Genomic DNA, 15,003 nt, shown 5'->3' with positions numbered 1-15,003 from the left:
GGAAAATTGAACAGATATACTATAATCATTGATTAGAGAAGCAAGACACCGCTTCTTTCCAATGCGGACACACGATTGCGAGTCTATAAGGGGTCTGTTATTTAATTACCATGTAGCTACTTGCCGTTAAGGATTTTTGCCTAAGCGACGCAACCATGTGATTGTCTAAACATGTATTTCACATAGAAGCTAATGTGCAACGCTGATTTGTAAGTTAGCTTGTTAATGGTTCGTTCAAGAAAAAGGGGCAATCTTGCCTTACGACTCGTGTGTGTATGGGAAAAAAACTATAAAAAAAAAAGCTCATATTTTAAGGAAGAATCCTGTATCAGGTGGGTGATTACAGTAAGCTTGGCCAGCGTAAACGGCCACATTTGGCGTCGCATATACACGATTACAACAGTTTCATTAATTATAATGCACGTAGCCGATCAATTGAAACGTTGGAAGCAACAATTTGTTACAACAAATACAAACATGCAGCCTATGAAGGCAACAACAGGTAAATGAAATTATTCGTACTTCATAAATCAGTAAGATACATGCACTCAGCTGGCATGCACATACTTGCGCACGATGTATCTTTTCTAACGATTCTGTTTCGTGAGTCAGATGGCTGGCGTGGGCCATCCTGGGTCGCTCCGTAGGGGTTTCTTGCTATCGTATATGTGTGTACCAGTTGTTGGGTGCTCGCGATGCAACTCGGAGAATCTCGCAGAAGCTCAAATTTATGAAAACCATGCCACAATTATAACTCTAAGCGTGTCGCAGCTGCACCATTCGTCGTACGCAACGATCAAAAGCGGCATTTTCCGATAGCTTGAACATCGAAAATGCATCTGTCTCTGCGAAATAGTGTGATGACTGGTCTAGCCTTCGTATGACGGCCACAGCGTGTACGACCCACTGTAAGAGCATAAGCTACAGTGATGGATACCTAATTTCTATTCCTAACTTTCTAGCAAGATCTTCATTTTTTTCTTCTGTATGTTCATCTACTTCTACCCTCCTTTATCTTGTTGCATAAAAAAGCCTCAACTGGTAAAATAGAAAAAATGATCCATAGTTTCGTCAAAAGGTAACAAATGGTGGTGCTTCTATTACGCGCCCGATTGCTTCCAAATGAAATCCAATATCTATTGAATTTCGAATGCACGGGGCGGGCGCAACGGCAGCAGCGCTGATTGCCAAAGCGTCTTGACATTTACCATTCTATTTTTGGTTTTCCTCTTTCTGTTCCGCATTTCCATTCCCTCTGCCAAGATGCTTCGTTTCGCTGCTGGTGCTGATGCTGTTCTTCGTCAATTCCTAACATCGACCTTTATCGTTGTAGCGCCACCAGTTCCGTTCTCGCCTAGCCTGGCTTACCTGTGTTCTTCTCCATAGTAGCTGATCATTGCGCTTCATTGGACACTCACTCATTGGCTTTCGCGGCTTTTGACTGGACTTTGACGACAATACAGACGATAATGATTTCGGTGGCAGTAGGAAGGATACTACAGCTACTGCCAGTACCGCAAGAGAGGCAGGACTATCGAAGTGGAAAGCATGGAGCGAGGAACCGCAACGGTGTGCGTACGCTATCGCCACTCGAAATCCGATGCTGCCATAGGCGTTACTGCAAAAAAGAATGGGTGTGTAGTAACAGTGGAAGTGAGCCGGCACTCCGTGGAGAGTAGAAGATCCGAAAAGTACCAAATCAGAAACAAGCACTCGGACTCGTCGAGTAAATACCTACATCAATTCCCTTCTCTCATGTATCTGCCGTACAGCACGGCAGGCAGGGTATTGCGCAGTTCGCTCGTGCTATTGTATCACTCGCAAACTCGCATGCTATGACTGCCATTGCCCCCACGTGCAATTTAACCGGATTAATGCAGCGAATCCGAAATCAACGAAGAGAAGCAAAATGGTACGCCAAGTCATAACAGAACATCACGGTTCGCCCACAGTTCATGTTGTTTGGAATTCGCTTTTCCAGTTGTTTACTAATGCCATTCTTTCCGGAAATTTTTTCAGAAGATTTTCACCTTCTGCATCAGTTCGAATCTTATCCACCGTTGTGCCAACTGCTCCCTCCTAAAATGGAAGTCGCGCATCACTACAGGCTCCTTGTTATCCCAGAAACTTTTATAAACACCTGATGCAGATACGTTTATTTACTGGGATAAAGTTTTGTCTGCGTATAGGATAGAGAAGAAGCAAGTACTAGAATAACGATAGAAGAAAATTGCTGAACAAGAGAGTTGGTCCCATGAAGAATAAAGAATGTAAACACCAATGGTGAGTGAATGGGATGAAACAGGAATAAGTAAGTATATAAATGCGCATGTATCTATTTTGGCTGCGAAGAACAAAAGTAAACCTGGTCGAGAGGAGCTCCCTAGGTGAAAATTGGCATCTTTCTATCCCTTTATGGCGGAAAATTTACAAAAACACCTAGTAAACTAAAAAAGCGGAAACAAATAGCGTAAATACTAGTCGTAGAAAAATGACGTTACGTCAATGGCATCCTATTATGGTGGCAATGTATAATAATTTCAGCTTGTTGACATGCGGTACCCTAATGGTGATTTTAGGTATTTGTAAAAGATGCATTTAGATGCTAGTGATTCTAAAAATGATGAGCACGACCTAGACTTCAACACTAATGAAAATATTACCATTATATAACGACTTTCACTCTTACGATGAACTTACGTAGCTTATCGTATCATGCCTTCTTACGAGTTTTCGTTATAATCGGAAAGTACTTCAAGGAATATTCTAGATGGTCACTTCGCGCTCGTTGCTCCGCAACACGACCTCATTCGCCCTTTCGAGCGACCCAGTTCTCGATCATGAAGTGAAGATTCGCAGTATTCGGATGACACCTCAGCATACTTTTAATCCACATCGTTTGATAATAATAGAGCAATAATTGAGCTTACGATAGCACTACTATCAAAGGATAATTCAACAAGATTCAAGAAGAATTAGACGTGGTGATCAGTGTTACGTCAAGCTCACTTTTCATCCTCTTCTTTCCTCCAAACTTTAAGAAGGTTAGTTTTGCAATATTTTAACTTTATCCAACTTCTATTCGCGTGTTGCCTATTGATGCATATTTGGATCGAAACGCTGATGCCTTATGCTTTTATCGTACGTTGTTTTCAAGCATAGAGTCTATGTTTATCACTATTTCCGAGCTTTGAGCATGTTTAGGAATGAAACCTATTATGGAGGATAGCATTGCGTAATCCTATTAAACTTTGTAGTTAAAAAAAACGATAAAAGCTCAATTTGTCACCTGAATGCCGCAGCTACCACCGATCTAGCCTCGCCTCCAAAGCGTCATTCGGACGTCTGTGTTCTTGAATTCACGTCATATTTGCTCAGCCACGCTTCATCATCTGTAACAACGTGTTAGAACTCGTCGGGCTGCTTTTTGATAGCGTTGCGACAGTTGCTGATAGATCTGTATTTACCCGAATCCAGTTTCTCCGGCATTGTCCTTAGTGTGAGGCTTTCTGCCCCCAAATTATCATTCGAAATAGTCCGAGATGAGTCATACGAGATGTCTCGCTATTTCGCTAGCTCCCTGAAGACGGTTCAGCGATACCCCAGCCGAGAGAGCTTGTTTTGCATTCTCCACACCTTCGTGCTTACTCGCTGTTACGGATCGTTTAGAGCTAGGGTCGCCTTCAAGAGCTTTCTTTTCTGCCTTGAAGCTATTAGAATTCCTCATAAACTTTTCTCTTTTCCATAATTTGGTCTTTAAAGGCTTTCTTCACCATTAGCACTACTCATTAGGAATTAATTTTGTTTAGCATAAAAAAGATGCGCGTTCTCCTTTAATGAATTTCCATTTTCTAGAGAAAGGAAAAAAGGTCAAAAATTACGCACTGCAAAACACTTGCAAAATCACACATTCTAATCCTCCGACATCTGGCTTTTGGATCGCGAGTAGACAGCCGACTGTAACACTACAAACCCAGCTGCGGTCCGGCCTTAGCTAACAGAGGCCGGGAGTCTTAATGATACATTTTTAATCCAGCAATACATGAACGGCTTGAATGAGTTCACAGCTCGATGTTCAGGTAGGCTTAAGAAGCTGTTGCGCAGCTGTTTCTGAGAGACAGAACAGCGCAGTACATATTTATACCTAAACAACATGCGCATTTGATGCTGTACCTAAAAAATGATTCAGAGGACTTGTTCGCAAGAAAGAGGTAAAGGAGTTAAAAGGAACAAAGGCAAAATAGGTAAACGGAAAAAAGTCCTGTAGGAATCCGTTCTTATGGTATCCTTCGCCTGTCCCCCATTTTTCGGTGCTTGACGAACGCGCCATAGCCCGCCGATCGTCGAATCCGCGTCTTCAGAAACAAACCTATCTCATAGACGTTCCTAGATAAGACAATGGGAAACACTAATGTGCAGGGAAGTGATTGGATTGTAGTTAATGTTAAAGGGCTCGGACTGGCGGCGGAATGTATGTTGTCCTCGTCTTTGGTCAAGCTGACTTAACCTGCTTGAGGGCTCATGGTAGCATCAGCAAGAGCAGCGGTAGCAGGACTGCCTTAAGCAAAAGCGGCTCTTGCTCCAGATGTGGAACGAGGGTCCTCATGAGGAGGCAAAAACCATGTGAAGCTATTCGGCCAACTGTGCCTGCTTCCTCGAGAGGGAACAACTCTCCCCGTACTTCACAAGCATTTCGTTGTTGCCCTATACTTCAACGAAGAAGACTGTGTCATTGTTGACTTAGCTGATGCTCAGCTCGTGTCGGCCAACACTTAACTGGTATCGGGAATGTTGGCATTAGCTGATTCGAGCGGAGGCGACGATGATGATGGATATGGTGACGAAGCAGGCCATAGGATTTCTAAACCATAAGGACACCACTCATAGTCCATAACATAGACAGTAGCCAGGCAACAAACTACCCAGTTGACTGTAGCCTAGATTGAGGCTTACCAGTTATTCTTCAATGGCGCAGTGCAAACAGATAATGTACGAGGAGTGTGATGAGTGCAGCGGAAGCACCAGGAGTAGCTGTACCAAACAGTGACACATTCTTTTACTCTGTACCTCTCTTACTCGCATCAGCCACCTGAGAATGCCACACTCTGACTGACATATACCATCCGGCATCATCTGATCTCCTGTACACGTATCTGGCCTCGTCCATACATCAGTAACATGGGTACTCTAAAGCTTCACGGTTCGATATGCTGGCGCTAAAAAGCTTCAAGTACCTCCTTTTAGTGTATGTAGTAATGATGGATTAAATTTTCTTCACCACAAATATGTTTCGTAGTAAACCTAAGATTGTCCATGGTGATGTTCCAAGAACACGGAGTGTTTCTTTGTTAGTGGGAACGTTTTGCTATTATAGTCAGGATAGCATATATATGTTATGAATAAATTGTTGAATTATGGTTGAAAAATGTGTCTAAAAGCACTTCTTTTTACAGATAAGACTGATTTGTATTTCTAAAGACCGACTCAGTATAGTCTGAATTGAAAGCAACGTTCAAAAGACTTTAGGATTCTTGCAAGATACTCACATACTCGTCAATCTCATAAGCAATTCAGATGTGAAAAAATCTGGTGGAATGTATGCAATCAGATCTCACGAAAAGTAGATACTTAGAGGCTTTGGGAACATTTCGTTTTCCGTACATAGACACCAAAATCTAGCTCAGTCGACTGCGACATAATCTAGTGAACGGTAGCACACAGACAAGTGTAGTCGCTACTTTGTCATGGGAAGATCGTATATTAATTATCGATGCTTTATTCAACTGCTTTCTGTGAGTTTCCGTTTGACGTACGAATGAAACACCTTTTGTTTCACGGCGGACTCTCTGCCGTAGAGAACACTTCTATGTAATCACTTGATTCAATTGATTTTTGTTTCAACTTCTACGTTTCCTAAAGTTAGTTCCGACGAGATTTTACGTCAATATGTTAGTCCCAGTCATAAGTAAAATCCTTTAAGCACGCACGTGTCATTCTGGAAAGCTCTGCTCTACAAAAGCGACAGGACGCATCATGCTAACCAGGTTGGAAAGTGAGTGATCCCCTAAGATTGGGAGCCTATGTCCGCACATGTGCCGCTTAACGTTTAGAACTTTAGTAAACATTGCCATAACTGCCATTGTTCACAAATAACCCTTTTTGTTCACCAGCTTTTAACCGCACCGCAAAGCTCCCATAACAGCAGTTACTGCATACTTTTTCTATCTGAAACATAAAGTTCCCGCATTCGTTGATTCTTCCCCAACACATGGCACATCCATACAACTGTGCATGCTTATATGTTAATGCTTATGTTGTGCTTTTACTCCTTTTTAATGTAATGAACGATGAATGATCAGTGAATACTAAAGTAGCGCAGAGGCCTTATCATAATTACTCGACTGAAAAGGACAAGCCTATTTTTAGATACCAATCCAGATGCATATGTACTATGTCGTAGACTTCTCCACGTTCACATAGTAGACAAATATAGTAGCGCTTTGCACCTACATATAAATATGACAATATCTATTATACTGTAATATCGAAACGATTCTAATATATATATTGGGTTCAATGGTAAATCTACGCCTGTATATCGACGCACCTGTTTACATCATGCTCGCCTTTACTAGTTCAACTCGGTCCGATATGCCGCGTCTGGGAAACGATCTGATGCAGCTCAAGTTGTTCCGCGGCCGCTGGCGCCATTCCTCGTGTCTTTGTACAAGGGAAGACTATTATTTAAAAAACTGTTCTATGATACTATGCTTCTTTTCCAGAGCGTGCTGCCGTTTTCAGCGCATATCTGCTGTTTGTCTGTGTACGTACACTGTATTTGTATAGATCGAACGAATGTTTAGACGGCGTTCAGAGGGCGGGCCGCCGGACCTACCACTTCAATTGTTATAGCTTCGGACTGGCCTAGGTGGTAATCCCAAAAGAATTCTTCGTCGCGTGCCTGTTTACTGGTATGATATGACGCCGATATCATGTGGACGCCAGACGAATGAGGGAGAAAGAAAAATAGGGCTGGGCCGAGGATAGCGGCTATGAGATTGAACGTTGCTTTCAGCGAGGGATTTAATGGCAGGCGTGCAGAAGAACGAGTTCTATCCGTCTATTTTGCTGGCGAAAGCAACGGTTTGGATAGGGTAGCATCCCCATCATCTTGCCCCCGCCGACTGGCTTTCCTAGAGGGCAGCAAGGATAGTACTAGAGTATGCAATGTAAGACGGTGTGAAGAGTGAGGAGCAGAACTGAGGCGGTACCAGACAACAGGCCTAGGTTGCTGGACTGGCTGCGTGAATGCTAGGTCTGCTCTGAGAACCACTGGGCCAGCTTTTCTGCCAGAAGCAAGCATCGGACTGCAGGAAGTGACTGTGGCAGCCATGGCAACTATAGGCACCACTGCTTCTACGCCTATCCACCCACTGCACTCGAATATCTTAGCACTTCTTCTACTCCACTGGAAGCAATGAAGATCGCCGCGAAGGGTGAAACTGAACGAAACGGGACAGAGAGCCCTGCAAATACGAATGTGCACGGTTCTATTGGCTTTCCTAGAAGTACTCCAGCTTAGAAATGAATATCGGTTGGGTACCACTCATCTACTCAAAGATATTAGATATTTAAGGACAAGGTCACCAGTTCCCGTAGTGAGTTTACGTTTGGAAACATTCGACGTAGAATTTAGTTATTAGGTACAGCGCTTTCATTCAGTCGAGATAGATACTATATAACGTGTGCTACTCACCTACCTCTAGAACTTCATCCCACCGATCATTGTGCAGCGGGGAACGGGTATTTCTTCGAGGCGTGGTCTGATATGTGTTGTTGATAGATATAATAGCATGTGCTTGTGTGTTGCCGTGAGTACACATGCCCAGGTCCTGGGACGCCTAGTCCCTGATGCTGCAACACCCTTTCACTGCAGTTACTACAGTGGTATGCCAATGCTACCCTACTGGCCTATCCACAAAGCGTCCGGGAGATGAAGCGAGATGAGTCCTGCATCATTGGCGAGTGTGCAAACGGGTGTGGCTTTTCACTGCACTCTCTATACAATACATTGAACATCACTGTTCGCCTCCTGGTCTATTTCGTGGGTTTCACGAACGGATAACCGCCAGCTATGTTCACTATTTTTCTTATAAACTTTTGCCTTTCTTTTGTACAACGGTGGCAGGGGGACAGAAAAGCTATGGTATATACCAACGTCGATTAGGGCATTCCCATAGTAACATTGCGCATAGCTAATAGCATGTGCAGCGCCCAATGGCATGGTTGGCCGCTCAGTTTCATATGCATCCTTTATCTATTCTTTTTGCTATTCCTTGAGCCTCAATGAAACTTGTCCGATGAATCTACAGCACAAGTTGCACTATCAAGCTACCTTTTTATGATGGACCGCTTGTAGTGCTTGGGTGTTGATTGTTGTTGCAGAAACGAACCTATGTTGACGTTTTGACATCTACTTACACCTAGAGTAGGTTTGGATATTAATGTAAATCAGTAATAACAACATAGATGGATATATGGGACACCCTACTTAAAACCGACTAATTATGTCAACATAATGCGTTCCAGAGATTTGGTAAAGAAAATGCTATTTTTTTGATCACTATAACTCATCTACATAACAAAAGATAAGAGCGATCACAATTTATCTTAGTTTATTCCGAGCGTCATAATAAGATCTTATCAATGAAAATAAAAGTTTTCTAGGGTTAATCTTGAGTACTCAGCTAACTGGCACGTGAGGGCTTTTCAACTAGACTAAAATCAATCAACTCGTCCTGTAATGGTCGCTTTCGTTCGTGTAAACGTTTGCAAACCATCGACGCTGAAAAACGCCAACAGGAATCGAAAACGTTTAAATCCATCGTAAAAAAACAGGAGCTCTTTAATGTCCGGAGCAAAACATAAATTCAGCAGGACCACCGGGAAGTATAGCCCAGTGAATAGTAGTATGTTGTCAAAACAAAAATATAATATTCAACTACCTGCTGTTAAAATGATCTTCATTAACACGACTCGTTCAGGGGCTGCGAAACGTACTGACCTTCTGAACTTTAATAACACCAGCAGTTTCAAAAATTATCGTCCTATCTTAATGACCAGCATAATTTGGGGGCAGACATTTAAAAATGATATGGTAAAAACAATCTTCTAAATCACACACGTTTAGTTGCTTCTTTGTCAACAACTTTATGCAGATCCTATGTGAGCTGAAATAAATTTGTGCAGTTAGTTGACAAATGATGATGTCGATTAACGTCCCTTGCCAAAATGTCCGCTTTGGTGGCTATAAAAGCAAAATCATATAATGACAATGTTTAAACTGAGCTCGTGCTATTTACTGATGTGTCATTTTTAGCGTAGCTATTAAATGCCCTTTACCATTGTAAATAAGCATTTCTTACGCATAGGTAACCATTGCTTTATCGTATTTTGATAGGTGATTTTCAAAACACGTTACGTGAAATACCGTTATACTTTCGTAGTATGTCATGCGATGAAAAAACGTTTGAAGTCACCACTGACCCCATAAAAAGCCTAAGCAGACATTTTAACTTCAAATTCGAACTCTGAGACCCGATGCTACGCGCAGTCCGGCTACGGCTTCTTAGGGGCTTCCTGTGGATTGGCTGCGTCTAATGCTCGATCATTTACCGTGACAGATGGTAACGTTCTAGTTACTCTTGATGGCTACGGACTTTCCGTAATCGTATAATAACTCACGTATAGTATACGCGTGTGTATATCCAGAAAAGAGAGAAAGGTGAAAAAAAAATATGAAGAGAAACCCGCGGAGAGACGCTGGTCTACTGTACTCGATCGCGTTTATTCGATGCTCGGTGCTTCAAGCGTCTGCCCCCTTCTTTCCACTAGATATCCGATCCTTACTCGGTGTTCACTAGCGGAGAACAGAGTACGATTACAGGCCGGCCTTTTCTTCATCCTTTGGCGCTAGGCAGTATCAGACAACAACATACTCAGCCTCTAACTTAAGCAACACGAAGCTAACCGTACGCTTCCATCCGCTCTTTATCCACTCCGGGCGGGCCCTTTTTGACACCAACTTACGGTCTGTTGGTCGACAAGCATGTCGGCTAAGTTGCTGTTTCTAGTATGGTCTAGCGCTTTATTGGTAATAGCAGTAATGGCGGCAGCAGGTTATGTCTAGATATCTCTTAGAGCACCATATGTGCATGTTTTCGTCTGGCGCGCTTATACCCCAACAATGTTGTAAATAGAGACTGCTGGTGTTAGAGCCTCAAGAAAATAGGCGACAGAAATACTGCCGCGTGAACAAACGGCCAAGCAAGCATTCCCAATAACAGTCAGCGAAGGATACGTGAGACGATCTAAGAGTATACAAGGTTTATAAGGAACTTCCCCCGCTGCTGTGTCACACACAGAAACGTATTGTAACAATCTATTGGGTGTTTACTGCTGTTAGGTTGTACACGGCCTGTGTACTACGGACGTGGTGTCTCCCTTATGCCGCCTGTTAGAATATCTATCCTGCCGCCTGCTCCTGAAAAGAAAATAGAAAAAGAGAAAAAGAAGAAGGCGTGCGAGGAGGACGGTAAAGTGCAGCTTTTGTCGGCCGAAAGAACGAACGGCCACGACAAACTTTTGCGTTCAGCCTTGCCATCTATGCCTTGGCAGCAGCAGCAGCAGCGTCGACGCTACTGAACTGCTCTGGCGACGACGACGCTCGACGCTATAAATGTCCGCTCTGCTTACAAAACAGATTGTGACTCGCTAGCTAGTTTTCTTGCTCATTCCGCTTCCCTTTTAGGCCCAAAGGCTGATAGCCTGTTCGGGTTTCGTCAGCTCCCGATTCACCACCGTACATCACTGGGAATAACAGCGCGATAGACGTGGAAAATACAAATCGTTTATTAGTACCTAAACAGCGTAAAATCGAGTTAGGCAGATAGTGTCTATAGAGGGATAAGTGGAGTGATTTACGTACGTAGAGGCATGAAGAAAAAACCTTGGCGTCGAGGAATGTAAACAGTAGCGACGAGTCCCTAATGAAATAAAAAATCATAGTACTTCTCTAAGGTCACATAATTGTGACGATGAACAGTGGCACCTATATTACTTTGGAGTTTGCTAAAATGTCACACCGATGCACTTAAAACGATCACAGATCTGTACCACATAGTTATTTTTATTACGTGCCCTGAAGGTAATAGCCAAATTCGTTGCAACTACCGAAGAAATCGATGTAACACGGTGGTAGTTTTCTTACACCATTTCTGCCTAGTGCTTATCGAAATAGAACGACCGATAATGTTTGATTATTTTTAAATTGCCAAATTAGTTCACCAATGCCGGCAGGATATCGCATGTTGTTAAACCACGCTTTTCCTTAAAAACAGCACTTGAAGGATGTCGAAGATACAACTTTTGCTTTATACTAGGACGGTAATGTTGCCTGCGCACCGTTGATCGCTAATCAAGATCATCATGGTCGATCATCTGTTGTAGTAAGAGATTCGGCAACTGGAAACGCAGTCTCATGCCTTTATTTGTTAGTAGTAATGTAAACGATAGGACTCTCCCTCCATCTCCGGCAATTCTCTAAACTGTTCCAGCGATAATTATTGACGCGTCTTTAGTCTCGTTAACCGTCTACTTATTTTGATAGAATTTAAGCTGGCAGCGTAACTTCACGAGTGTTTTTGCAGCGGCTTTTCTAGTACCAGGATCAGCGCAACGTCAGCGATTACATCAGTCCGTGTGTATATATGAAACGCAAAATAGTATTTTAGCTTTCGTTTTTTCGCAAGTCCTATTAATATCGTTCTGTAGCAGACATGCCGCATCATGAACCAAACAAACCCGAGGCAAATGTGCAATTCGTAAAGGGTGCACTTAGAATATCAATGGTCAATAACATATGATCTTAAAGTTTACGAAAATAATTGTTCCTGTACCTGCAAAGGTTTTATGTCCCCAATTACTTCTAACCAGTCCATAGAATAGGCAATAGGATTGCGTTGCGGTTATTCTATATTAATCATTACCTGCCTATCACTAATAAAGCAGATCAACTTTTTTTTTGTCTGAAACAATTACAACGGTAAAATACGTTACAGCAATAATGTCACGAATGCTAGCTGAAGGCATCTCATTTGTTTTGACAAAAAAATAAATTAGATTTGATAAAAATTACCGGATATCGCGGATAAAATTGCCTCTAGAGTTTCCCGAACTAGGCACCTTCTTAAATCATCTTTTTTGGTTCTTCTTAATTGCAACAAATTCCGTTAAATACTCATCATGTGATGGTATAGATTCAAACCCGAGTGTAGACACACTTTGTTTTGCGTTGGGAGCCAGCCGTCGGATAGAATGTCTAACGGCGGTTCTGGACGTAAAACTCAAGTCATTTAGTAGTTCTATCTTACACATTAACATGAATGAAATTTTGATACATATATTTTTCAATTTGAGGTATCGTCGACTTCGAGAACGATTTTATCGCTTTTGATTACGTATAATTATTATTCCGTACAATTAAGTGGGGTTGATTCGGTGAAAAAGACTGTGATGGAGTACTTATATTTGTAAAAATTAATTTTCATGTTTACAATTTTCAAAACCGTTATTGCGCTTGCTCTGTATATATATATATGAGTTCTGTATATTTAGTAAGTATTGTCTACCAACGCTTTTTTGTTAAGGCACATTTTGGCGAACATTTTTTTGAGAAAAATTGAAAAATTTCTGACAAAAATCATATGCATATGGATTGTTATGGTTCATAAAAATGTAAAATAAAACGGGATCTATTAATTACACAGAATATCATTTATTCACTCTGTGAAAGGTGGCTGCTATTGTTTGTTAGCACACGATAGGCGCTCCAAGTAATGCAGCTATTCTAGTGATGTTCATACTGCTCGCGGTGATGGCAGTCTAGGTATTATAACCCAGCTATGGGGAGTAGCGCGGCATATAACGCGTTGAAATGCTGAACGTGAGAACATGTGATGTTCTAGGTTCGAAACCGGGTGTAGACGCATTAGTTTTTTTCTGGCAGCCTGTTCGAGGTAATGACTAATGATTAAGGTACCAGAAGTAAAGCATAAAAAAACGATAACACCTTAAATTTCACCTGCTCAATTAGGTAACGAAAATTACCCATTTGAACAAGATCTAGAACATGCATATTTAGTAAGGCAGGGAAGTTATTCTTAACTAGCAAGCTTGTCGACGATAAACGCAATAAAATGATCACTCAGTATATCAATACGACACGAAACGTGCACAAACTGATTGTGTTTAGTGCGATCCAATCAAAGTAACTAGTTTAATAAGAGACTATTTTTAAACAAGATGCTTGCTTTTTGTGTTTACCATTGCTTACTAGCAGACGAAGCAGGTGCCATTATATATCATCCAGGTCAACAATTTAGGCCAGTAAAGTTCGGGTCAAAGAAACGACCAACACCCGGTAAGGAAGGATATATCCATGGTTACATCTGTTGGAGACCGTCCATTTCTAAAACGGTTTTCTAACAGATCACTGTACTGTTCCAGTATAAAAATCAGAAGTAAGCGCGGCTTTGTTCGTTTCACATGAAAACAACTAATAGGCCAGTCACGCAGGACAGAAAAGGCGAACGATGCACCGTATTGCTGTTCTACAATGGCACACAGCGAACAGTTCGTACGCGGTGAAGGCCAAACTAAGACTTGAATTTAAATTATGCATTGCAATATTGCGTTAAAGGCATGCTTGTATTCTTAATAATTATGAAAACCAAGTGTTACTTTGACGTGACTTTTTCAGAAAGGTACGTGGGAAAACGTACGATTTTCACTAATTTATCCGATTATTCTAAATATTCCATCAACGTTTGGTAGAGTATTTTAGGTTAAAGACTAGGCCTTTATCGCTATTGCACTTCGACAGTTGTTGCAAAAAGTTCTAAGCTATTGCCAACTTGATCTAGTTTGAGAGCGATGCGACATTCGAATTGAGAATCATCACTATAGTGTGATTGATTTTCCTTGGACTTACCTCGTTTATTTAATGTTATTGTGCCTAGTGTACAGTTCGCAAAGGCGTAAACCTGCCAAGAGGATCCATGGCAAAATAGCTGTCATTTACTTGACTCGTATTTCAGAGCTGATTTTCATAATACGCCGTTGTCTACTACGGGAATCCTTTCTTTTTTCCCGTTCGTTTTTTCGACACAAACACCTGCCTAGACGTTTGTTTGACATACAAGGTAAATGGACCTTATTTACAGAATTTTATTCCTACAAAGAAAAGTCAGTTTCACCTGCAGTATCAAAGTCCATTATTTTTCTAATGTCGTGAGAGATAAACTTCGATTGTTCTGTGCGCCCTTCAAAACAATGCCTTAGACATCCCCAACTAAAGCACAATAACAAAGCGTACCCTTGCAATGAGGTGGTAAGGGCAGAATATCGTGTGGTGGGGGAAAATGGTTATCCCTTGAGTTCCTGATTTTTCAAAATGGCGGTTGCACCTTAACGTCTATCACAAGCTTCCTATATGCGCACATACATTCATCTGTAGGAGTCCAGCTCACAATGTCAGTTCGTTCAAAGGATCGGTTCACTAGAACGAAGTGCAATTTCCTTCATATGCCCATCTTTTCAATAAAACTCTCCTGTTCATATAATATTATTTTATTATTTTACATATTTCATGCGATATTTTACATAACTTGATCTTTTTTTCTCTTTTTAGTATATATGCAAAACGGGGTGAAACCGTTTTGATAGGTGAAGAGTGCTTATTTGACATTTATTGAAGTAGCAGGAGATAAGTAACTTTTTGCAGAAAAGAGTACAACATACGAACAATCAGCACACTTTCACAATGCTACATTGAAACACCAGCGTTAGTATAGCAACACTTTTTGTGGATTAAAATGTCATTCACTGATTCATATTTAATAACACACTAAGTCCCATATCGAATTGGTGACCTTTATTATCCAC

The 15,003-nt window shown here is 41.5% G+C and overlaps 1 protein-coding gene and 1 long non-coding RNA gene across 17 annotated transcripts in view; one reads left to right on the top strand and one right to left on the bottom strand.

The window, feature by feature from the left end:
* The window catches only part of LOC111247102 (uncharacterized), a 72,997-nt gene that overhangs the window by 23,724 nt on the left and 34,270 nt on the right, over positions 1–15,003 (bottom strand). Inside the window, exon 3 of one of the 7 annotated variants that reach the window (XR_015323065.1) lies at positions 8,686–11,716. The exons of 5 other annotated variants lie outside the window; for them this stretch is intronic. This is a non-coding gene — a long non-coding RNA (uncharacterized LOC111247102). Of the gene's footprint in view, positions 1–8,685; positions 11,717–15,003 lie in introns of those variants that run through there. One more of the 7 variants, XR_015323066.1, reaches the window with a different exon arrangement.
* LOC111247103 (uncharacterized) overlaps positions 1,306–15,003 on the top strand; it is a 36,617-nt gene continuing 22,919 nt past the window's right edge. For 2 of the 10 annotated variants that reach the window (XR_015323048.1, XR_015323045.1), the window contains exons 1-2: positions 1,314–1,912; positions 2,020–3,044. The gene's annotated coding sequence lies outside the window, so the exon portion shown is untranslated. Of the gene's footprint in view, positions 1,913–2,019; positions 3,045–15,003 lie in introns of all 10 variants that reach the window. The other 8 variants (XR_015323049.1, XR_015323050.1, XR_015323047.1 and 5 more) reach the window with 7 other exon arrangements.

This window comes from Varroa destructor, unplaced genomic scaffold (genome assembly GCF_002443255.2).
Source record: "Varroa destructor unplaced genomic scaffold, Vdes_3.0 BEIS01000003.1, whole genome shotgun sequence".
In the NCBI taxonomy this organism is placed as follows: domain Eukaryota; kingdom Metazoa; phylum Arthropoda; class Arachnida; order Mesostigmata; family Varroidae; genus Varroa; species Varroa destructor.
The sequence above is the reverse complement of the archived record's forward strand: the minus strand, read 5'-3'. Positions and strand labels throughout refer to the sequence as shown.